Source organism: Oncorhynchus masou, chromosome 18 (assembly GCF_036934945.1).
Source record: "Oncorhynchus masou masou isolate Uvic2021 chromosome 18, UVic_Omas_1.1, whole genome shotgun sequence".
Classification (NCBI taxonomy): Eukaryota; Metazoa; Chordata; class Actinopteri; order Salmoniformes; family Salmonidae; genus Oncorhynchus; species Oncorhynchus masou.
Window position 1 is genome coordinate 79,762,101 of NC_088229.1, and position 24,124 is coordinate 79,786,224.

Genomic DNA, 24,124 nt, shown 5'->3' on the forward strand with positions numbered 1-24,124 from the left:
ATACAACCCATATTTATGTTTATTTATTTTCCCTTTTGTACTTGAACTATTTGCACATCGTTACAACACTGTATATAGACATCATATGACATTTGAAATAAACTCTGTAATGTTTACTGTTCCTTTTGTTTAGTATCTATTTCACTGTAACACTGTAAACATGCTGTATTCCTCCCAATAAAGCTCTTTGAATTTAATTGAAATGAATTTAGAAAGCACAAATACTAACATCTAACTATCTACTAACTACTGTATCTGTTATAAAAGGGATTGGCAGAGGTTACTGTGTCTCTGTTTCCCTCCCTCCATCCACTTCTCCTTCTCCACATCTCAGGTCAGTCCAAGTCCACATCGTCAAATGATGAAGAACATGGTTGGGGTGAGGGTGCTGTGTGTGACACTGTGATAGCTGTACAAGACAGGGTGACTAACTCACTCACACATGCTGACCTACACATCACCCCCTGGATGTGTCACCTCACAACTCAGACCATCCATCATCTTTCAGGCTGACACTTTCTTTACAGGCTTTGTTGTTTTCTGGCTTTTCTCACTATAATGACAGAAAGTTGGCAGAAGACATTTTGGATTCCTAGGCAGCAGCTGTCAGATCCACGACAGACAGACAGACAGACAGACAGACAGACAGACAGACAGACAGACAGACAGACAGACAGACAGACAGACAGACAGACAAATCATCCCCTGAAGATCATCTCAACCTTCAGCCTCTGACTACCTAGAAACTACATGCATTTAACTGTCTTTCAGTCCACCTGTCTGGCTCCAATCTGGCACCAGTAAGCACATACACAGGCAGCCGGAAACACCCGTAAAGGGAAGTTAGAGTTAAAACAGATTAAAACAGCATTTGATTAAAGTCAAGCCAAAGACTGAGGTTTTGCTTCTTAACGTGTCCTATTACCTTAAACAAGCATACCAAGGTGTTGTTGATTATTTCCTATCAACACATCTAGCGCTTGATATGAACTGAAATAAGGGCCTGTTTATATTTAGGTACAGGAGCAACACAGTGTTGTTGAGCTAATATTCACTCAAGTCAAGCGTTGAACATGTAGAATCTCCATTCCTACCTGATCATAGAAGTAAGACTTCCCCCAGTCTACCACAGTAGTATCCTGTTTCCACAGATCTGTGTGTCCCAGCGTGACATGATGTCCAGCAATGCTACTCCAGCTGGAGCTGCTCCATCACACACCTGCTGATAAGAAACCTCAGTGAGAATCCAAAAGACACCAACAAGAGAAAGAGTTCCCTTCGCACACTGAAAACACTACAGCCCTCCTTTCACTCTTCATTCATTCTGTTTGAAGAGAGAAATAGAGAGAGAGAGAGAAATATATATATATATAGAGAGAGAAATATATATATACATAGAGGGAGAGAAATATATATATTTATATATATATATATAGAGAGAGAGAAATATATATATATATATATATATATAGAGAGAGAGAGAGAGAGAGAGAAAAAAAAAAATATATATATATATATAGAGAGAGAGAGAGAGAAATATATATATATATATATATATATATATAGAGAGAGAGAGAGAGAGAGAAATATATATATATATATATATATAGAGAGAGAGAGAGAGAAATATATATATATATATATATATATATATATATATATATATATATATATATATATATATATATATATATATATATATACAGTGCCTTGCGAAAGTATTCGGCCCCCTTGAACTTTGCGACCTTTTGCCACATTTCAGGCTTCAAACATACATAAAGATATAAAACTGTATTTTTTTGTGAAGAATCAACAACAAGTGGGACACAATCATGAAGTGGTTTTGATTGGATATTTATTGGATATTTCAAACTTTTTTAACAAAAAAACTGAAAAATTGGGCGTGCAAAATTATTCGTATATTAGTCCTAATTGACCAAAATACAAACCAAAAGAGGTAAAGTCGTCTCATGCTTTCTTGATTTCAAAAAATATTTTGACTCAATGTGGCATGCGTCTGAGGTTAAAATGGGCAAATAACACACACATTTCTTTCCACATGGCCGTGGGGTGTGACAGGGATGCAGCTTGAGTCCTACCCTATTCAACATATACATTTGAAGTCAGAAGTTTACATACACCTTAGCCAAATACATTTAAACTCAGTTTGTCACAATTCCTGACATTCAACCTAGTAAACATTCCCTGTCATAGGTCAGTTAGGATCACCACTTTATTTTAAGAATGTGAAATGTCAGAATAATAGTAGAGAGAATGGTTTATTTCAGCTTTTATTTCTTTCATCACATTCCCCGTGGGTCAGAAGTTTACATACACTCAATTAGTATTTGGTAGCATTGCCTTCAAATTGTTTAACTTGGATCAAACGTTTCGGGTAGCCTTCCACAAGCTTCCCACAAAAAGTTGGATGAATTTTGTCACATTACTCCTCACAGAGCTGGTGTAACTGAGTCAGGTTTGTAGACCTCCTTGCTGGCACACGCTATTTCAGTTCTGCCCACACATTTTCTATCGGATTGAGCTCAGGGCTTGTGATGGCCACTCAAATACCCTGAATTTGTTGTCCTTAAGCCATTTTGTCACAACTTTGGAAGTATGCTTGGGGTCATTGTCCATTTGGAAGACCCATTTGCAACCAAGCTTCCTGACTGATGTCTTGAGATGTTGCTACAATATATCCACATAATTTTATTTCCTCATGATGCCAACTATTTTGTGAAGTGCACCAGTCCCTCCTGCAGCAAAGCACCCCACAACATGATGCTGCCACCCCCGTGCTTCACGGTTGGGATGGTGTTCTTTCACAATGCAAGCCTCCCCCTTTTCCTTCAAACATAACGATGGTCATTATGGCCAAACAGTTCTATTTTTGTTTTATCAGACCAGAGGACATTTCTCCAAAAAGTGTGAAAAAATAATGGCGTTCCAAAAAAAAGGTCTAGTTGCCAGGACCACAAATACAAATTCCATCTAGAAACTGTTGCCCTAGAGCACACAAAAAACTATACATACCTTGGCCTAAACATCAGCTCCACAGGTAACATATACAAAGCTGCGAATGATGTGAGACAGAAGGCAAGTAGGGCCTTCTACACAATCAAAAGGAACATACAATTTGACATACCATACCATACTATATTAGAATCTATATACTTGAATCAGTTATAGAACTCATTGCCCTTTATGTTTGTGAGGTGTGGGGTCCGCTCACCAACCAAAAAGTCACAAAATGGTACAAAACCAAATTGAAACTTGGCAGAATTCTGCAAAAATATCCTGTTGCAACAAGAAAAGACAACCAGTGATGAACAAACACTCTTGTAAATACCATATTTATGTTGATTCATTTTCACTTTTCTACTTTAACTATTTGCACATCGTTACAACACTGTATATATATATATATATATTAACAATATATATATAATATGACATTTGAAATGTCTCTATTCCTTTGGAACTTCTGAGAGTGCAATGTTTACTGTTCATTTTTATTGTTTATTTCACTTTTGTTTATTATCTATTTCACTTGACATTGAAGAGAGAGAGAGAAAGAGGTAGTGAAAGTGACAGCAGTCATTCTACTGAAATGCATACAGCTGCTGTCCTAATGTCCCTCTACCCTCTACCTCCCTCTTTCCTCCTTCTGCTCCCCCCTCTCTCTCTCCTCCTTCCCCTCTCCAACTGTGACCAAGCCACCAACAGCATCATTAGCATATGTAAGGGAAAAGAGGGAGTGTGTGTGTCAGGGATCCAGATCGTGACATTCAGCCTTATCAGTCTAACAGGACAGAAGAAAAACGAGTGTTCCTGAAAACAGAAGCAGGGTTCCACCTAATGACAGTGAATTATGTGTAATGGCAGATAGAGCCGACTGCTTTGGTGGCAGGAGCAGCAGGACACAGAGGAACCCACTGGAGCAGCAGGACACAGAGGAACCCACTGGAGCAGCAGGACACACAGGAACCCACAGGAGCAGCAGGACACAGAGGAACCCACTGGAGCAGCAGGACACACAGGAACCCACAGGAGCAGCAGGACACAGAGGAACCCACTGGAGCAGCAGGACACAGAGGAACCCACTGGAGCAGCAGGACACACAGGAACCCACAGGAGCAGCAGGACACAGAGGAACCCACTGGAGCAGCAGGACACAGAGGAACCCACTGGAGCAGCAGGACACACAGGAACCCACAGGAGCAGCAGGACACAGAGGAACCCACTGGAGCAGCAGGACACAGAGGAACCCACTGGAGCAGCAGGACACAGAGGAACCCACTGGAGCAGCAGAACACACAGGAACCCACTGGAGCAGCAGGACACAGAGGAACCCACTGGAGCAGCAGAACACACAGGAACCCACAGGACCAGCAGGACACAGAGGAACCCACTGGAGCAGCAGGACACAGAGGAACCAACTGGAGCAGCAGGACACACAGGAACCCACAGGAGCAACAGGACACAGAGGAACCCACTGGAGCAGCAGGACACAGAGGAACCCACTGGAGCAGCAGGACACAGAGGAACCCACTGGAGCAGCAGAACACACAGGAACCCACTGGAGCAGCAGGACACAGAGGAACCCACTGGAGCAGCAGAACACACAGGAACCCACTGGAGCAGCAAGACACAGAGGAACCCACTGGAGCAGCAGGACACACAGGAACCCACTGGAGCAGCAGGACACACAGGAACCCACTGGAGCAGCAGGACACAGAGGAACCCACTGGAGCAGCAGGACACAGAGGAACCCACTGGAGCAGCAGGACATACAGGAACCCACTGGAGCAGCAGGACACAGAGGAACCCACTGGAGCAGCAGGACACAGAGGAACCCACTGGAGCAGCAGGACACAGAGGAACCCACTGGAGCAGCAGGACACACAGGAACCCACTGGAGCAGCAGGACACACAGGAACCCACTGGAGCAGACAGACTCATCAACCCTAGATGTTGGCTAGCAGCTGGGAAGACAGACACATCAACCCTGGATGTTGGCTAGCAGCTGGGCAGACAGACACATCAACCTTGGATGTTGGCTAGCAGCAGGGCAGACAGACACATCAACCTTGGATGTTGGCTAGCAGCAGGGCAGACAGACACATGAACCCTGGATGTTGGCTAGCAGCTGGGCAGACAGACACATCAACCTTGGATGTTGGCTAGCAGCTGGGCAGACAGACACATCACCCTGGATGTTGGCTAGCAGCTGGGAAGACAGACACATCAACCCTGGATGTTGGCTAGCAGCTGGGCAGACAGACACATCAACCTTGGATGTTGGCTAGCAGCAGGGCAGACAGACACATCAACCTTGGATGTTGGCTAGCAGCAGGGCAGACAGACACATGAACCCTGGATGTTGGCTAGCAGCAGGGCAGACAGACACATCAACCCTGGATGTTGGCTAGCAGCAGGGCAGACAGACACATCAGCCCTGGATGTTAGCTAGCAGCAGGGCAGACAGACACATCAACCCTGGATGTTGGCTAGCAGCAGGGCAGACAGACACATCACCCTGGATGTTGGCTAGCAGCAGGGCAGACAGACACATCAACCCTGGATGTTGCCTAGCAGCTGGGCAGACAGACACATCAGCCCTGGATGTTGGCTAACAGCAAGGCAGACAGACACATCAACCCTGGATGTTGGCTAGCAGCAGGGCAGACAGACACATCAAACCTGGATGTTGGCTAGCAGCAGGGCAGACAGACACATCAACCCTGGATGTTGGCTTGCAGCAGGGCAGACAGACACATCAACCCTGGATGTTGGCTAGCAGCAGGGCAGACAGACACATCAACCCTGGATGTTTACTAGCAGCTGGGCAGACAGACACATCAACCCTGGATGTTGGCAAGCAGCAGGGCAGACAGACACATCAACCCTGGATGTTGGCAAGCAGCAGGGCAGACAGACACATCAACCCTGGATGTTGGCAAGCAGCAGGGCAGACAGACACATCAACCCTGGATGTTGGCAAGCAGCAGGGCAGACAGACACATCAACCCTGGATGTTGGCAAGCAGCAGGGCAGACAGACACATCAACCCTGGATGTTGGCTAGCAGCAGGGCAGACAGACACATCAACCCTGGATGTTGGCAAGCAGCAGGGCAGACAGACACATCAACCCTGGATGTTGACAAGCAGCAGGGCAGACAGACACATCAACCCTGGATGTTGGCTAGCAGCTGGGCAGACAGACACATCAACCCTGGATGTTGGCTAGCAGCTGGGAAGACAGACACATCAACCTTGGATGTTGGCTAGCAGCAGGGCAGACAGACACATCAACCCTGGATGTTGGCTAGCAGCTGGGCAGACAGACACATCAACCTTGGATGTTGGCTAGCAGCAGGGCAGACAGACACATCAACCCTGGATGTTGGCTAGCAGCAGGGCAGACAGACACATCACCCTGGATGTTGGCTAGCAGCTGGGCAGACAGACACATCAACCCTGGATGTTAGCTAGCAGCAGGGCAGACAGACACATCAACCCTGGATGTTGGCTAGCAGCAGGGCAGACAGACACATCAACCCTGGATGTTGGCTAACAGCAAGGCAGACAGACACATCAACCCTGGATGTTGGCTAGCAGCAGGGCAGACAGACACATCAAACCTGGATGTTGGCTAGCAGCAGGGCAGACAGACACATCAACCCTGGATGTTGGCTGGCAGCAGGGCAGACAGACACATCAACCCTGGATGTTGGCTAGCAGCAGGGCAGACAGACACATCAACCCTGGATGTTTACTAGCAGCTGGGCAGACAGACACATCAACCCTGGATGTTGGCAAGCAGCAGGGCAGACAGACACATCAACCCTGGATGTTGGCAAGCAGCAGGGCAGACAGACACATCAACCCTGGATGTTGGCAAGCAGCAGGGCAGACAGACACATCAACCCTGGATGTTGGCAAGCAGCAGGGCAGACAGACACATCAACCCTGGATGTTGGCAAGCAGCAGGGCAGACAGACACATCAACCCTGGATGTTGGCTAGCAGCAGGGCAGACAGACACATCAACCCTGGATGTTGGCTAGCAGCAGGGCAGACAGACACATCAACCCTGGATGTTGGCAAGCAGCAGGGCAGACAGACACATCAACCCTGGATGTTGACAAGCAGCAGGGCAGACAGACACATCAACCCTGGATGTTGGCTAGCAGCTGGGCAGACAGACACATCAACCCTGGATGTTGGCTAGCAGCTGGGAAGACAGACACATCAACCTTGGATGTTGGCTAGCAGCAGGGCAGACAGACACATCAACCCTGGATGTTGGCTAGCAGCAGGGCAGACAGACACATCAACCTTGGATGTTGGCTAGCAGCTGGGAAGACAGACACATCAACCCTGGATGTTGGCTAGCAGCTGGGCAGACAGACACATCAACCTTGGATGTTGGCCAGCAGCAGGGCAGACAGACACATCAACCCTGGATGTTGGCTAGCAGCAGGGCAGACAGACACATCACCCTGGATGTTGGCTAGCAGCTGGGCAGACAGACACATCAACCCTGGATGTTAGCTAGCAGCAGGGCAGACAGACACATCAACCCTGGATGTTGGCTAGCAGCAGGGCAGACAGACACATCAACCCTGGATGTTTACTAGCAGCTGGGCAGAAAGACACATCAACACTGGATGTTGGCTAGCAGCAGGGCAGACAGACACAACAACCCTGGATGTTGGCTAGCAGCAGGGCAGACAGACACATCAACCCTGGATGTTGGCTAGCAGCTGGGCAGACAGACACATCAACCCTGGATGTTGGCTAGCAGCAGGGCAGACAGACACATCAACACTGGATGTTGGCTAGCAGCAGGGCAGACAGACACATCAAACCTGGATGTTGGCTAGCAGCAGGGCAGACAGACACATCAACCCTGGATGTTAGCTAGCTGCAGGGCAGACAGACACATCAACCCCAGATGTCACTTTTCAGTCCTTTAAATTAAGTTCAGCTTATAACATCTTCATAAATGTTACACACGCCTCTATGAAGAGGGAACGCAACACCCTGCTACAACTAAACTCTCCGTGAAGTGAAAAAGGTATGGACTGTAGGTGCAAGAAAGAATGACAACAGGCAGAATGTGGTACCGTTTACCAGGACTTTATTCCTTCACACGGTAATATGGGGAAAAGGGGCTGGACGGAACCAAAGCAAAGAAAGTAAATCTCAAAGCCCCCCCTCTCCTATCTTACCTGCCTACCCACTACTTACCTAATTTAGCACCACCTGGTTCCCTAACCAAAATACAAGGGGGTGGTCCGCCCAGGTCTTACCTAGTGTGCCTAGACAGCGAATATGCTACGGGTATATGTATGCCCGCGGGCCTCTTGCCTAAGCACTCCCTAGGTGCCTCCCCCTTCCCCCTGGGAACAAATGAAACAGAATATTAAACAATTTCACAAACAAACTAAGAAACAAAGGACATCAAATAAGCTCTATCTGAGCAACAAACTCACAAAACATACCAACTCTAAGCCCAGCAAAATCTCTAGCAAAATCTCTCTAGCAAAATCTCTGCAATGACCTCCCAGAAAATCTCTCCCTCCTGAACAGAACACTGGCATTTATATAGCTTCAGAATGAATGGGTAATTGGAGACAGCTGCGTCTTGACGAGGGGGCGGGGTCAGCTCTCCAATTAGCCATGGAGTCGACCAATCAGCTGCTTGAGGGATTTCAGGAAGCCATTTCCTGAAATAAACTACAACACATAAACACAAACTACAACACATAAACTGGGGAACGTAACAATAAAGCCTTCATAAAGCCTTCATACATACTACAAAAAGGTGTTACAAATCATCTATAACTCAAATCAAATGTATTTATATAGCCCTTTGTACATCAGCTGATATCTCAAAGTGCTGTACAGAAACCCAGCCTAAAACCCCAAACAGCAAGCAATGCAGGTGTAGAAGCACTGTATATCATGCTCTATAAAGGGTTCATAAATGTGGCGTAACTGTGTGACATAAACAACTTGAAATATGACATAAACATGTGCTTTATAAAGGGTGGCAGAAGTCATATTAAATTGAGGCTTCACAAAGCATTTATAACTCTGTCATACATCTTGGTAGAGCATTGCAATGACAGGATTTTTCGTTTGATTCCCGGGACCACCCATACATAGAAATGTAACTTGACTAAGTCGCTTTGGATAAAGGCGTCTGCTAAATGGCATATATTACACTACTCTAAAACCTTTCCAGGATGGCCCAGCCTCTTTCCCTATTGGGTGACTAGTGAATATTGCATCTGACCTCAAGCTTCCCCAAAATGCTGTGCTGCAGGATGACACACATTCTAAAGTGCAGTTGGGTCTTTAATACATTAGTAGGGCCTTTATAGCATTAGTTGGGCCTATAAAACGTTAGTAGGGCCTTTATGACATTAGTAGGGCCTTTATAGCATTAGTTGGGCCTATAAAACGTTAGTAGGGCCTTTATAACATTAGTAGGGCCTTTAAAACATTAGTAGGGCCTTTAAAACATTAGTTGGGCCTATAAAACGTTAGTAGGGCCTTTATAACATTAGTTGGGCCTATAAAACGTTAGTAGGGCCTTTAAAACATTAGTTGGGCCTATAAAACGTTAGTAGGGCCTTTATAACATTAGTTGGGCCTATAAAACGTTAGTAGGGCCTTTATAACATTAGTAGGGCCTTTATAACATTAGTTGGGCCTATAAAACGTTAGTAGGGCCTTTATAACATTAGTAGGGCCTATAAAACGTTAGTAGGGCCTTTATAACATTAGTAGGGCCTTTAAAACATTAGCAGGGCCTTTATAACATTAGTAGGGCCTTTAAAATGTTAGTTGGGCCTTTATAACATTAGTTGGGCCTTTAAAATGTTAGTTGGGCCTTTATAACATTAGTTGGGCCTTTAAAATGTTAGTTGGGCCTTTATAACATTAGTTGGGCCTATAAAACATTAGTAGGGCCTTTAAAACATTAGCAGGGCCTTTAAAACATTAGTAGGGCCTTTAAAACATTAGTAGGGCCTTTATAACATTAGTTGGGCCTATAAAATATTAGTAGGGCCTTTAAAACATTAGCAGGGCCTTTATAACATTAGTAGGGCCTTTAAAATGTTAGTTGGGCCTTTATAACATTAGTTGGGCCTTTAAAACATTAGCAGGGCCTTTAAAACATTAGTAGGGCCTTTAAAATGTTAGTTCAGTTCTAGTTCTATTTATTTTCCTACTTCTATTTTTTTCATAAATTCCTTTTTCTCAGTTCAAGTTTTCGATTTCCCCATTCTTCCCCAGTTTTTCACACTTTTTTAAACCACAAAATAGTATTTTCTGTGTTCACAACTATGCTTAAAAAACATCAGGGGATAACATTGTGGTCTGGGAAAAATTGAAGAAACAGTTGCCCTTCAATTCAGTAAGCATGTTGTTGCTTGGTTAGCAAGTTTTATTGTGCACAGTAAGAGGACATGTGATGATGATGTATTCCATACACAGTGATTCACATTGAAGCCAATGGAATGGGTGGAGTACAAGGTACAAGGTCAGCAACACTCTGTGTTATTCAGAGACCCATGGAATGGGTGGAGTACAAGATACAAGGTCAGCAACACTCTGTGTTATTCAGAGACGCATGGAATGGGTGGAGTACAAGACCAGACCAGGCCAGACCAGACCAGGTCGGACCAGACCAAGCCAGACCAGACCAGACCAGGCCAGACCAGACCAGACCAGACCAGGCCAGACCAGGCCAGACCAGACCAGGCCAGACCAGGCTAGGCCAGACCAGGCCAGACCAGACCGTATGGGGGCTCTACTGCTGAGGAAGAGAGGAGGGTGAGAGACAGAGAGCAGTATGGGGGCTCTACTGCATCATTGATCTATCTGTGCTCAAGGAGCAGGGAGGAAGATAAGGGAGGAAGAGAGAAGATAGGGAGAGAGGAGGGTGAGAGGGAGAGTGAAGGAAAAGAGGGGAAGATGACATTGGAATCCACACTGGTACCAGTCCCATACCAACCGTTGCCCTGCTAATGCCCATAGAGAAACTGTACCTGAGGGCCAACTTTGTTTATATAGACCTGCACCAGCTCACCAAAATAGGTTCTGTGAAAGTCCCCAGAACATTAGTTAGGTCGCAGAAAATGTTATCATAACACAAAAACTCTTCAGCCGTGCTGATGATTATAGAATGTTTGTATAAAACCTTCGCCTGATTTTATAAGAACGTTCTTAGAACACATTATGTTGGTTCTTTAAAGGTTCCCAACATGTTTCATTAGGTTGTGGGAACAGTCTGGTGAGAACATTGTGGGGTCTTCACAAAAGATGTGTTCGCAAAACACATAAACTGGCCAGTTGTGCAGATGATTCTCGGCATACACATCACGGACAAACTGAAATGTTCACCCACACAGACAGTGTGGTGAAGAAGGTGCAACAGCACCTCTTCAACCTCAGGAGGCTGAAGAAATGTGGCTTGGCACCTAAAACCCTCAAACTTTTACAGATGCACAATCGAGAGCATCCTGTCGGGCTGTATCACCGCCTAGTACGGCAACTGCTCCGCCCACAACCGCAGGGCTCTCCAGAGGGTGGTGCGGACTGCCCAACGCATCACCGGGGCCAAACTAGCTGCCTTCCAGGACACCTGCAGCACCCGATGTCACAGGAAGACCAAAAATAGCATCAAGGACAACAACCACCCGAGCCACGTCCTGTTCACCCCGCTATCATCCAGAAGGCGAGGTCAGTACAGGTGCATCAAAGCAGGGGCCGAGAGACTGAAAACCAGCTTCTATCTCAAGGCCATCAGACTGTTAAACAGCCACCACTAACATATTAGAGGCCTATATACATATACTTTAAATCATTGGCCACTTTAATAATGTAACACTAGTCACATTAATTAATAATGTTTACATATCTTGCATTACTCATCTCACATGTATATACTGTATTCTATACAATTCTACTGTATCTTAGTTTATGCCGCTCTGACATTGCTCGTCCATATATTTATATATTCTTAATTCCATTCCTTTACTTTAGATTTGTGTGTATTGTGATTATTGTTGAGAAATTGTTAGATATTACTTGTTAGATTTTACTGCACTGCAATGAGCTAGAAGCAAGCATTTCGCTACACCCACAATAACATCTGCTAAACATGTGAATGTGACCAATACAATTCGATTTGATGATTCTACAATGTTTCTTATCGGGTGAAAAAACATTCACCTGAAGTTACAAGAACGTTCCCAGAACACATTGTGTTGTCTGATCTGGTGTCACACCCTGATCTGGTGTCACACACTGATCTGGTGTCACATCCTGATCTGTTTCACCTGTCTCCACCCCCCTCCAGGTGTCGCCCATCTTCCCCTTTATCCCCTGTATATTTATACATGTGTCCTCTGTTTGTCTGTTGCCAGTTACTTTTGTTTCGTCAAGCCTACCAGTGGTTTTCCCTCTGCTCCTGTCTCTCGATTGCTCCTGTGTTCTAGTTTTTCCGGTATTGACCATTCTGCCCTGACCTGGCCTGCCTGCCGTTCTGTACCTTTGCCCCACCTATCTGGATTACTGACCTCTGCCTGCCCTTGACCTGGCCTGCCTGCCGTTCTGTACCTTTGCCCCACCTATCTGGATTACTGACCACTGCCTGCCCTTGACCTGCATTTTGCCTGCCCCTGTTGGATTAATAAACTGTTGTTACTTCAACGTTGTCTGCATCTGGGTCTTACCTGAAATGTGATATTAGTCTCTTCTTTAAAAGGTTTCTAGAATGTTTCTTTAGGTTGTGGGAACATTGACAAGAGACAGGTTCCCAAAACACTAAAACTGTCCAGTTGTGCTGACATCTACATAATGTTTGTAACAGAGTGCAAAAAAACAATCTATTTGATGTTGCAAGCATGTTGACAGAACAGCCTTTCAGAGTTCTTTAAAGGTTCCCAGAACATGTCATTAGGTTGTGAGGACAGTGTGGATACATTATAAGGTTCCCAAAACACAAAATGTGTATTTTCTTATGACTTTCATATCATGTTTAAAAGTTAGGTTGCACAGGACATTCCTCTAATGTTTAAAAGTTAGGTTGCACAGGACATTCCTCTAATGTTTAAAAGTTAGGTTGCACAGGACATTCCTCTAATGTTTAAACGTTAGGTTGCACAGGACATTCCTATAATGTTTAAACGTTAGGTTGCACAGGACATTCCTCTAATGTTTAAAAGTTAGGTTGCACAGGACATTCCTCTAATGTTTAAACGTTAGGTTGCACAGGACATTCCTATAATGTTTAAACGTTAGGTTGCACAGGACATTCCTAAAATCTTTAAACGTTAGTTTGCACAGGACATTCCTACAATGTTTAAACGTTAGGTTGCACAGGACATTCCTATAATGTTTAAAAGTTAGGTTGCACAGGACATTCCTATAATGTTTAAAAGTTAGGTTGCACAGGACATTCCTCTAATGTTTAAAAGTTAGGTTGCACAGGACATTCCTATAATGTTTAAACGTTAGGTTGCACAGGACATTCCTCTAATGTTTAAACGTTAGGTTGCACAGGACATTCCTCTAATGTTTAAAAGTTAGGTTGCACAGGACATTCCTCTAATGTTTAAACGTTAGGGTGCACAGGACATTCCTCTAATGTTTAAAAGTTAGGTTGCACAGGACATTCCTCTAATGTTTAAACGTTAGGTTGCACAGGACATTCCTCTAATGTTTAAAAGTTAGGTTGCACAGGACATTCCTCTAATGTTTAAAAGTTAGGTTGCACAGGACATTCCTATAATGTTTAAAAGTTAGGTTGCACAGGACATTCCTATATGGTTTAAAAGTTAGGTTGCACAGGACATTCCTCTAATGTTTAAACGTTAGGTTGCACAGGACATTCCTCTAATGTTTAAAAGTTAGGTTGCACAGGACATTCCTATAATGTTTAAAAGTTAGGTTGCACAGGACATTCCTATATGGTTTAAAAGTTAGGTTGCACAGGACATTCCTATAATGTTTAAAAGTTAGGTTGCACAGGACATTCCTCTAATGTTTAAACGTTAGGTTGCACAGGACATTCCTATAATGTTTAAAAGTTAGGTTGCACAGGACATTCCTATATGGTTTAAAAGTTAGGTTGCACAGGACATTCCTATAATGTTTAAAAGTTAGGTTGCACAGGACATTCCTCTAATGTTTAAACGTTAGGTTGCACAGGACATTCCTATAATGTTTAAAAGTTAGGTTGCACAGGACATTCCTATATGGTTTAAAAGTTAGGTTGCACAGGACATTCCTATAATGTTTAAACGTTAGGTTGCACAGGACATTCCTCTAATGTTTAAACGTTAGGTTGCACAGGACATTCCTATAATGTCCGACTGTTGACAGAACACCTGATCTAAGTTGTCTGCGATGTTACAAGAATATTGTTATGATGGTTGCACATAACATTCCCACAATGTTACATAACGTTCCATAATTTCCAAATAAGTCTGTTTTTATGACGTTGATAGAATATTTGTTTCAGGTTTAACATAATATTCCATTGATGTTCACGCAGTATATATTTGGCCTTGTCTGGGAGGTCCTCAGAACATTCCAAAACATTTATATTTTGTTCAGTGTATTTCATGTCCATGATCATTGCTAAATAAATTCCTCTCCTTTTTTGACTGTGATGGTTTCATAGGCTACTTGCGAAATAGCCTATAGGGCTACAAGTTAGGATAGGCTGCCATTTCTTTCATCTCTCATTGGACCCACTTCGTAGTAATAGGCTAAATAGATCAACTATATAAAGTATTTTGCTTTATGTGAAGCGAAGTTTAACAGACAGTTGATCTTTTCCATTGACGTTTGTAGGCTACGTCTGAATACTGTAATGTCAAATTTCTCCAATACACAATAATTAATTTAGAAACATAATACATACACTGCCTTCAGAAATTATTCATAACCCTTGACTTAGCAACTCCAGTGTAGATATGGCTTTGTGTTATAGGTTATTGTCCTACTGAAAGGTGAATTATTATCCTAGTGACAGAGTGAAGCAGGTTTTCCTCCAGGATTTTGCCTGTTCTTAACACTATTCAGTTTATTATTATCCTAAAGAACTACCCAGTCCTTACTGATGACAAACATACCCATAACATGATGCAGCCACCACCATGCTTGAAAATATGAAGAGTGGTACCCAGTGATCTGTTGGATTTGCCCCAAACATAACGCTTTGTATTCAGGACATAAAGTTCTTATGTTTTGCAGTTTTACTTAAATGCCTTACACGGAACCCAAACCGGCTGCACGCGTGCACCATCGTGAGCTGGTCAACCAAATCGTTTCTATTCATCTCTCCTCCTTACAGGCTTTTTCATCTTTGAACTTAACTGTCATAGTTTACCACGACAACCAGCAACAAAGTTCGTCTTTCAATCACCCACATGGGTTTAACCAATGAGGAGATGGCACGTGGGTACCTGCTTCTATAAACCAATGAGGAGATGGGAGAGGCAGGATTTTCAGCGCGATCTGCGTTTTAGCCCTTGGCATTGCAGATGCTCGTTGGCACAGTGTGGGTGCAATAATTGAATAACATGGATTTCTAAACCTTAAACAAATATCCTATCAACATCATAAACACAGACTTATTTGGAAATTGTGGAACATTAAGGAACATTGTGAGAATGTTATGTGCAACCATCATAAGAATATTTTTGCAACATAAAAGGAATGTCCAGCGCAACTTAAACGTTGTACGAATGTCATTATAACTGAGCATATTTTGTTTTTTTGGGAACCTTGTAATGTATCCACACTGTTCTCACAACCTAATGACATGTTCTGGGATCCTTTAAAGAACTCTGAAAGGCTGTTCTGTCTACATTCCTGCAACATCAAATAAATGTTTTTTTTGCACCCTGATACAAACATTATCTGGTGTCAGCACAACTGGACAGTTTTAGTGTTCTGGGAACCTGTCTCTTGTCATATGCCCACAATGTTCTCAAAACCTAAACATTTCTGGGAACCTTTAAAGAACAGACTAAATGTGTTTTGGTGACATTCTTGCAAACATCAGGCAAATGTTTTATACAAACATTGTATAATCATCAGTACGACTGGACAGTTCTTCTGTTATGAGAACATTTGCTGCAACCTAACAAATGTTCAGGGAACTTTCACAAAAAAAAAAATTGTTTGCTGGGAAAACATTACTGGTACATTGAGTTATATTACCTGGAAACCAAATTAGAACTTTTGAGGAATATTCTGTGGTTGTTGTTAAATGTGTATTGCACTGCATTGTAGTGAATGTTAGGAAATCATTCCAACCCATAAAAAAAATACATTTTGTTATCAAAAACATTATTTTAATGGTTTTGGGATGTTAGGATCCTAATGTTCTAGAAAACCCTAACTCAAACTTGGCTAATGTTCTGGGAATGTTCCAGGTTTGCTGGGACATCAAGTGAACAATCAAATCAAGAACAGAACATGTCACAGAGCAAAGCATCAACAACTGCCAAACGTCTCCAGAACCCACTCAGTGTCCATGCAGACCATATATTCCACAGTACAGCAGCTTCCTGCTGTAATTAACAGGAACTCAGAAGGGAGTCGACTGAAGGGACACGACTGTCTGATTAAGAAGAAACTCTCCTTACTCTCCACAGACACTAGCTGTCCTTCCTTCCTCTCCTCTGGGCCACTCTCCTTACTCTCCACAGACACTAGCTGTCCTTCCATCCTCTCCTCTGGGCCACTCTCCTTACTCTCCACAGACACTAGCTGTCCTTTCTTCCTGTCCTCTGGGCCACTCTCCTTACTCTCCACAGACACTAGCTGTCCTTCCTTCCTGTCCTCTGGGCCACTCTCCTTACTCTCCACAGACACTAGCTGTCCTTCATTCCTCTGCTCTGGGCCACTCTCCTTACTCTCCACAGACACTAGCTGTCCTTCCTTCCTCTCCTCTGGGCCACTCTCCTTACTCTCCACAGACACTAGCTGTCCTTCCTTCCTCTCCTCTGGGCCACTCTCCTTACTCTCCACAGACACTAGCTGTCCTTTCTTCCTGTCCTCTGGGCCACTCTCCTTACTCTCCACAGACACTAGCTGTCCTTCCTTCCTCTCCTCTGGGCCACTCTCCTTACTCTCCACAGACACTAGCTGTCCTTCATTCCTCTCCTCTGGGCCCCTCTCCTTACTCTCCACAGACACTAGCTGTCCTTCCTCCTCTCCTCTGGGCCACTCTCCTTACTCTCCACAGACACTAGCTGTCCTTTCTTCCTGTCCTCTGGGCCACTCTCCTTACTCTCCACAGACACTAGCTGTCCTTTCTTCCTGTCCTCTGGGCCACTCTCCTTACTCTCCACAGACACTAGCTGTCCTTCCTTCCTCTCCTCTGGGCCACTCTCCTTACTCTCCACAGACACTAGCTGTCCTTCCTTCCTCTCCTCTGGGCCACTCTCCTTACTCTCCACAGACACTAGCTGTCCTTCCTTCCTCTCCTCTGGGCCACTCTCCTTACTCTCCACAGACACTAGCTGTCCTTCCTTCCTGTCCTCTGGGCCACTCTCCTTACTCTCCACAGACACTAGCTGTCCTTCCATCCTCTCCTCTGGGCCACTCTCCTTACTCTCCACAGACACTAGCTGTCCTTCCTTCCTCTCCTCTGGGCCACTCTCCTTACTCTCCACAGACACTAGCTGTCCTTCCTTCCTCTCCTCTGGGCCACTCTCCTTACTCTCCACAGACACTAGCTGTCCTTCCTTCCTCTCCTCTGGGCCACTCTCCTTACTCTCCACAGACACTAGCTGTCCTTCCTTCCTGTCCTCTGGGCCACTCTCCTTACTCTCCACAGAAACTAGCTGTCCTTACATCCTCTCCTCTGGGCCACTCTCCTTACTCTCCACAGACACTAGCTGTCCTTCCTTCCTCTCCTCTGGGCCACTCTCCTTACTCTCCACAGACACTAGCTGTCCTTCATTCCTCTCCTCTGGGCCACTCTCCTTACTCTCCACAGACACTAGCTGTCCTTCCTTCCTCTCCTCTGGGCCACTCTACTTACTCTCCACAGACACTAGCTGTCCTTCCTTCCTCTCCTCTGGGCCACTCTCCTTACTCTCCACAGACACTAGCTGTCCTTCCTTCCTCTCCTCTGGGCCACTCTCCTTACTCTCCACAGACACTAGCTGTCCTTCCTTCCTCTCCTCTGGGCCACTCTCCTTACTCTCCACAGACACTAGCTGTCCTTCCTTCCTCTCCTCTGGGCCAGAGAGAAGCCCTGTTCCTGTCCTGCTCACTGATCTGGAAGAGAGAGACGGCTTAGAAACGATACAATTCATGAAAACTCTGTCATACAGCTAAAACTCTTAACACTTTCAAAGCATTCCCTGGAAAAGTGTCATAAAAAACATCTGTTCACCGGTGGCTTGTGGCTGGGATCGTGACAACCAGTTCTAACGGGATGGCCAGCAGATGTAACCACATGAGACTCAACCAGAAACAGTTACACCAGTTAGACTAGTTACTAGACCAACCCAACCAGACAGTTAGACTAGTTACTAGACCATGCCAAACTAACCAGACAGTTAGACTAGTTACTAGACCATGCCAACCCAACCAGTCAGAAATCAGCTCAATGTAATTGAAGAGTACATAGACTCTAACCACTTCTGGGAACATTGGAAAACACTAAACAAAAACACAAAGATGTATCTATTCAAAATGGAGATGTATGGGTAAACCACTTCTCCAATCTGATTGGCTCTATAGCAAAGAACAAAAACACATACTGTACCTCGGCCTAAACATCAGCGCCACAGGTAACTTCCACAAAGCTGTGAATGATCTGAGAGACAAATAAAATTTGACATCCCAATTAGGTTCTGACTAAAAATACTTGAATCAGTTACAGAACCCATTGCCCTTTATGTTTGTGAGGTCTGAGGTCGCTAGCCAATCCAAGTTTTCACAAAATGACTGTACAGACTCAGTGAGCATAGCTTTGCTATAGAGAATTATCTTAGTTCAGAATAACAATCGTGTATATTCCCCCCAAACAGACACCTCGACAGCCCTGAAAGAACTTCATTCAACTGGAAACTGGAAACCATAAATCCTGAGGCTGCATTTATTGTACCTGGGGATTTTAACCAGGCTAATCTGAAAACAAGGCTCCCTAAATTCTATCAGCATATCGAATGCACAACCCGGGCTGGAGAATTCTGGACCATTGCTACTCTAACTTCCACGACGCATACAAAGCCCTCCCTCCTTTCGGCAAATCTGACCACGACTCCATTTTGTTGCTCCCAGCCTATAGACAGAAACTAAAACAGGAAACGCCCGTGCTCAGGTCTGTTCAACGCTGGTCTGACCAATCTGATTCCAAGCTTCAAGATCACGTGGACTGGGATATGTTTCCGGATAACATTGTTGAACAACATTGATGTATACGCTGATTCGGTGAGAGAGTTTATTAGCAAGTGCATCGGCGATGTGACCACAGTGACTATTAAAACCTTCCCCAAACAGAAACCGTGGATTGATGACAGCATTCGTGCAAAACTGAAAGCGCAAACCGCTGCTTTTAATCATGGCAAGGCGACCAGAAACATGACCGAATACAAACAGTGTAGCTATTCCCTCCGCAAGGCAATCAAACAAGCTAAGCATCAGTACAGAGACAGAGTGGAGTCACAATTCAACGGCTCAGACACAAGACAAATGTGCAGGCTCTTCAGTCAATTACGGATTACAAAAAGAAAACCAGCCCCGTCGCGGACCAGGATGTCTTGCTCCCAGACAAACTAATCAAATTCTTTGCTCACTTTGAGGAAAATACAGTGCCACTGACACGGCCCGCTACCAAAACCTGTGGGCTCTCCTTCACTGCAGCCAACGTGAGTAAGACATTTAAACGTGTTAACCCTCGCAAGGCTGCATTCCCAGGCGGCATACCCAGCCACGCCCTCAGAGCATGCGCAGACCAGCTGGCTGGTGTGTTTACGGACATATTCAATCAATCCCTATCCCAGTCTGCTGTTCCCACATGCTTCAAGAGGGCCACCATTGTTCCTGTTCCCAAGAAAGCTAAGGTAACTGAGCTAAACGACTACCGCCCCGTAGCACTCACTTCCGTCATCATGAAGTGCTTTGAGAGACTAGTGAAGGACCATATCACCTCCACCCTACCTGACACCCTAGACCCACTCCAATTTGCTTACCGCCCAAATAGGTCCACAGACGACGTAATCGCAATCACACTGCACACTGCCCTAACCCATCTGGACAAGAGGAATACCTATGTGAGAATGCTGTTCATCGATTACAGCTCAACATTCAACACCATAGTACCCTCCAAACTCATCATTAAGCTCGAAACCCTGGGTCTCGACCCCGCCCTGTGCAACTGGGTCCTGGACTTTCTGAGGGGCCGCCCCCAGGTGGTGAGGGTAGGAAACAACATCTCCACCCCGCTGATCCTCAACACTGAGGCCCCACAAGGGTGCGTTCTGAGCCCTCTCCTGTACTCCCTGTTCACCCATGACTGCATGGCCATGCACGCCTCCAACTCAATCATCAAGTTTGCAGACGACACAACAGTAGTAGCGCTGATTACCAACAATGACGAGACTTCCAACAGGGAGGAGGTGAGGGCCCTGGTGGAGTGTGTTGTCAGCAAAACAAAGGAGAGGATCGTGGATTTCAGGAAACAGCAGAGGGAGCACCCCCCTATCCACAGTAGTGGAGAAGGTGGAAAGTTTTAAGTTCCTCGGCGTACACATCACAGACAAACTGAATTGGTCCACCCACACAGACAGTGTGGTGAAGAAGGCACAGCAGCGGACAATTCCTTCAACCTCATGGCTTGGTTTTTGCTCTGACATGCACTGCCAACTGTGGGACCATATATAGACAGGTGTGTGCCTTTCCAAATCATGTCCAATCAATTGAATTTACCACAGGTTGTACCTGAGCTCAATATCGAGTCTCATAGCAAAGGGTCTGAATACTTATGTAAAAAAGGTACTTCTGTTTTATATTTTTAATAAATTAACAAACATTTCTTAAAAAATCTGTTTGCGCTTTGTCAACATTGGGTATTGTGTGTAGATTGATGAGGCTGTAACGTAACAACATGTGGAAAAAGTCAAGGTGTCTGAATACTTTCCAAATGTGCTGTATATGTCCAGTCTAAAACAGACCTACTAGCGTGATGCTGTCTGTGAAAACCTACAGCTGTGCCATTACATGGACCTCTGTACTAAACTGCTCTAATCCCACAGCACTGACAGACGGCACATTATCCAGCATGCTTAGCGGTTTTCTGATCTAATGACCCTTAATGTATAGATGGCACTGCTTCTGTTTGGTCAGTAACCAAGTAGAGGAGAACCTCTTTTCTATAATCTCCTTGATCTAAAGTCTGTCACATGGAACATCTCCGGCCCAGAGGAGGGAGCGGACGTTGGTACTTCAGAGGAGAACGTTTGGGGGAATGTCTTGCCTCTCTTCATAGTGGGTTAAGACTGAGACAGCACAGTAGCTGTGTGTTCTAATCAAATTACATTTTATTCCACACATGCGCAGTAAACACCAGTAAACACCAGGAGTGGACAAACAGTAAAATGCTGACTGACCCTTCACAACAATGAAGAGAGAAAGAACATAGAGAAATAATAGAAAAGCAAAACACGTAATAATAAAAAATGTATAATAGATGAGTAATGATAACCAGGCTATATACAAGGGGTTATCAGTACAGAGTCAATGAGTAATGATAACCAGGCTATATACAAGGGGTTTTCAGTACAGAGTCAATGAGTAATGATAACCAGGCTATATACAAGGGGTTATCAGTACAGAGTCAATGAGTAATGATAACCAGGCTATATACAAGGGGTTATCAGTACAGAGTCAATGAGTAATGGTAACTAGGCTATATACAAGGGGTTATCAGTACAGAGTCAATGAGTAATGATAACCAGGCTATATACAAGGGGTTATCAGTACAGAGTCAATGAGTAATGATAACTAGGCTATATACAAGGGGTTATCAGTACAGACTCAATAAAGACATTTAGTTACTAACCAGAACACTAAATACATTTAGTTACTAACCAGAACACTAAAGACATTTAGTTACTAACCCGAACAATAAAGACATTTAGTTACTAACCCGAACACATTGGTGAGACAGACAGATTGAAAAGTTACATATACAGACAGTCAAACTGGTGTAGAAAACACTTGGGATGAAAACACAGTGGGATGTAGTCTGCTCTGTAGTGGGATGTAGTCTGTTATGTAGTGGGATGTAGTCTGCTCTGTAGTGGGATGTAGTCTGCTCTGTAGTGGGATGTAGTCTGCTCTGTAGTGGGATGTAGTCTGCTCTGTAGTGGGATGTAGTCTGCTCTGTAGTTGGATGTAGTCTGCTCTGTAGTGGGATGTAGTCTGCTCTGTAGTGGGATGTAGTCTGCTCTGTAGTGGGATGTAGTCTGCTCTGTAGTGGGATGTAGTCTGTTCTGTAGTGGGATGTAGTCTGCTCTGTAGTGGGATGTAGTCTGCTCTGTAGTGGGATGTAGTCTGCTCTGTAGTGGGATGTAGTCTGTTATGTAGTGGGATGTAGTCTGTTATGTAGTGGGATGTAGTCTGCTCTGTGGTGGGATGTAGTCTGTGCTGTAGTGTGATGTAGTCTGTTCTGTAGTGGGATGTAGTCTGCTCTGTAGTGGGATGTAGTCTGCTCTGTAGTGGGATGTAGTCTGCTCTGTAGTGGGATGTAGTCTACTCTGTAGTGGGATGTAGTCTGCTCTGTAGTGGGATGTAGTCTGCTCTGTAGTGGGATGTAGTCTGTTATGTAGTGGGATGTAGTCTGCTCTGTAGTGGGATATAGTCTGCTCTGTAGTGGGATGTAGTCTGCTCTGTGGTGGGATGTAGTCTGTGCTGTAGTGTGATGTAGTCTGTACTGAAGTGGGATGTAGTCTGTTCTGTAGTGGGATGTAGTCTGTACTGTGGTGGGATGTAGTCTGTACTGTAGTGGGATGTAGTCTGTACTGTAGTGGGATGTAGTCTGTACTGTAGTGGGATGTAGTCTGTACTGTAGTGGGATGTAGTCTGTTCTGTAGTGGGATGTAGTCTGTCCTGGGGTGGGATGTAATCTGCTCTGTAGCGGGATGTAGTCTGTCCTGTAGTGGGATGTAATCTGTACTGTAGTGGGATGTAGTCTGTACTGTAGTGGGATGTAGTCTGTACTGTGGTGGGATGTAGTCTGTACTGTAGTGGGATGTAGTCTGTACTGTAGTGGGATGTAGTCTGCTCTGTAGTGGGATGTAGTCTGTACTGTAGTGGGATGTAGTCTGTGTGTAGGGGGGTGTAGTCTGATCTGTAGTGGGATGTAGTCTGCTCTGTAGTGGGATGTAGTCTGACCTGTAGTGGGATGTAATCTGCTCTGTAGTGGGATGTAGTCTGCTCTGTAGTGGGATGTAGTCTGTACTGTAGTGGGATGTAGTCTGTGTGTAGGGGGATGTAGTCTGATCTGTAGTGGGATGTAGTCTGCTCTGTAGTGGGATGTAGTCTGACCTGTAGTGGGATGTAAGCTGCTCTGTAGTGGGATGTAGTCTGTACTGTAGTGGGATGTAGTCTGCTCTGTAGTGGGATGTAGTCTGCTCTGTAGTGCGATGTAGTCTGTACTGAAGTGTGATGTAGTCTGTACTGTAGTGGGATGTAATCTGCTCTGTAGTGGGATGTAGTCTGTTCTGTAGTGGGATGTAGTCTGTACTGTAGTGGGATGTAGTCTGTACTGTAGTGGGATGTAGTCTGTACTGTAGTGGGATGTAGTCTGCTCTGCAGTGGGATGTAGTCTGTACTGTAGTGGGATTTAATCTGCTCTGCAGTGGGATGTAGTCTGATCTGTTGTGGGATGTAGTCTGCTCTGTAGTGGGATGTAGTCTGCTCTGTAGTGGGATGTAGTCTGCTCTGCAGTGGGATGTAGTCTGTACTGTAGTGGGATTTAATCTGCTCTGCAGTGGGATATAGTCTGTACTGTAGTGGGATTTAATCTGCTCTGCAGTGGGATGTAGTCTGTACTGTAGTCTGCTCT

General features: G+C 44.7%; 1 protein-coding gene across 2 annotated transcripts in view; it reads right to left on the reverse strand.

The window, feature by feature from the left end:
• LOC135505296 (signal-induced proliferation-associated 1-like protein 2) overlaps window positions 1-24,124 on the reverse strand; it is a 492,209-nt gene that overhangs the window by 427,264 nt on the left and 40,821 nt on the right. For both annotated transcript variants that reach the window (XM_064924540.1, XM_064924538.1), the window contains exon 2: window positions 1,095-1,222. The gene's annotated coding sequence lies outside the window, so the exon portion shown is untranslated. The remainder of the gene's footprint in view (window positions 1-1,094; window positions 1,223-24,124) is intronic.